Source organism: Nannospalax galili, unplaced genomic scaffold (assembly GCF_000622305.1).
Source record: "Nannospalax galili isolate Female #2095 unplaced genomic scaffold, S.galili_v1.0 scaffold1485, whole genome shotgun sequence".
Classification (NCBI taxonomy): Eukaryota; Metazoa; Chordata; class Mammalia; order Rodentia; family Spalacidae; genus Nannospalax; species Nannospalax galili.
The window spans coordinates 160,426-162,538 of NW_008353031.1; the positions used below are offsets into that span (position 1 = coordinate 160,426).

Sequence of the window (2,113 nt, forward strand, 5' to 3'; positions counted from 1 at the left end):
TCCTCCTGTTTTGTGACTTATAAAATCCACTTTTCCCAGTCAGAAATAGATAACACAAAGAACTATTTTAAACATATATTAACACATGTCCACAAGTAATTATACATATATAAATAAATATTTAAAAATAATCATTCTGGGACTGGAGAGATGGCTCAGCAGTCCTCCTGCAGAGAACCTGGGTTCAATCACCAGCACCCACATGGCTACTAACAACCACCTGTAACTCCAGTTCCAGAGGATATGACACCATCTTCTGACCTCTGGGGACACTGCACAACGTGAGTGCTTCTACCTATATTCAGGTATTACACTTATATGCATAAAATAAAAATAATGGGTAAAACACTTTTTTAAATTTAAAAATAAAAATAATCATTCAAAGGGCTTTCTGTGGACCAGTTCATCTGGAAAAAAGCCTACTTCCTATAATAGAGGTTTGCAAAGGTATAAATATAGTTAACATTTTATGGTATATGCTACATACATTGTGTTAAATGATTTGTGTTTAAGATAGTCAGTTATTAATATTTGTTTAAATTTTGTTTAGTTTAATACTTGCATAATAAATGATCTGAATATTTGTCAGTGATGGATATTGAGCCTAGGGCCTCAAGCATGATAGGCAAACACTCTAGTTCAGAACTATATCTTCATTGTATTTTGTGACAGGGTTTCATTTAGTTGCTAAGTCTAGCCTTGAAATGCAATACTCATGCCAGAGCCTTCTGAGCAGCTGGTGTAATAGGCTTGTGACAAAAGGCCCAGCTCTCCACAGTCTCAAAAGTCACAAATATGACTAAGATTTATTGTATGAAATGCACAAAAATTCAGTAAAAATATACATTTAAAAGTCACATATTGTGCACAGAATTTTGAAGAAGCAAAGCAGTAAAAGAAGATTGTAAACTGTATTTCAGTGACCATATCTCAAATAGAGTCCATCAAAAAACCACACTTTACTGTAAAGTCACAGCACCAAACACTGTTGTGAAGTACATATTCTGGGGAATTCTTTACAAAGAATTTTTCCATAATTAGACATAAGCCATAGGTCATACTGTGCTCAGTGGTGCATTTGGCTTTTAAGTAAGCCACTTGTTCACACGGATTTCCTCGGATATCATGTGGTCCTAACAAGACTAGAGTAAATCCACAGCCATGCTTTTGTTAGGTAAATTCCAAAAATGAAATGCCTTTCTCATGAGTGATGCTACTCCAACATAGAGTTTTTTTTAACAAGACTTAGAATTAAGACCATGGGAGGTATAAATTAGGGAGGGAATTGGAGAAAAAAGATTAGTAGCTGGTCAGTTCAAATTTAGTTCTAACTGTGCATACAAAACATCATTTATTGGGGCTGGGGAGATGGCTCAGTGGTTAAGAGCACTGTCTGCTTTTGCAAAGGACCAGGGTTCAATTCCTAGGACCCACATGACAGCTAACAACCATCCATACTCCATTTCCAGGGGCGTCTGACACTCTCTTCTGAACTCTGCAGGCATTGCACAACACAGGTGTGCTTACATACTCTCATACACATAAAATAGAAATAATAAGTAAAATTAAAAAAAAAAGGAAAGAGCACTTATCAATTCTGAAATCATTTTCAGTTTTCTGAAAAGGTTCATGACTGTCTGTTCTTTCATAACTTTTCTAGGTTTGTTTAGTTTGTATCATATTCTGTGATTCTTCACATATGATTAAAAATCATTACAAGTCACTAGATTGCAGCATCCTTTTTTTTCAGTATACTTCAGTTTATAGTGCAGATCTATGAAAATAGAAACTAACCATCACTTAAGTATACCAGAGGGCCAAAATCACACAATTATAAGAATTTTAACAAAAGAACAAAATTGCACCGCCTGCTTTCTGGCTTCTTTAGGAAGACTATTTCCCAATGGGCATGGGGTTTTGATGTAATAGTATAATTTTAGAGATGAAATATATTTTATAATGATCTAAACATTTTTTTTTGGTCTTTTTGAGACAGGGTCTCCCTGTAGCTCCAGCTGTCCTGGAACTCACTATGTAGACCAGGCTGGCCTTGAACTCACAGAGATCCACCTGCCTCTGCCTCCCAAGTGCTGGGATTAAAGGCATGCACCAC

The 2,113-nt window shown here is 35.9% G+C and overlaps 1 protein-coding gene across 1 annotated transcript in view; it reads right to left on the minus strand.

Annotated features, from left to right (window-relative positions):
• The window catches only part of LOC103747790 (CUB and sushi domain-containing protein 3), a 473,923-nt gene that overhangs the window by 20,952 nt on the left and 450,858 nt on the right, over positions 1 to 2,113 (minus strand). The window lies entirely within an intron of this gene.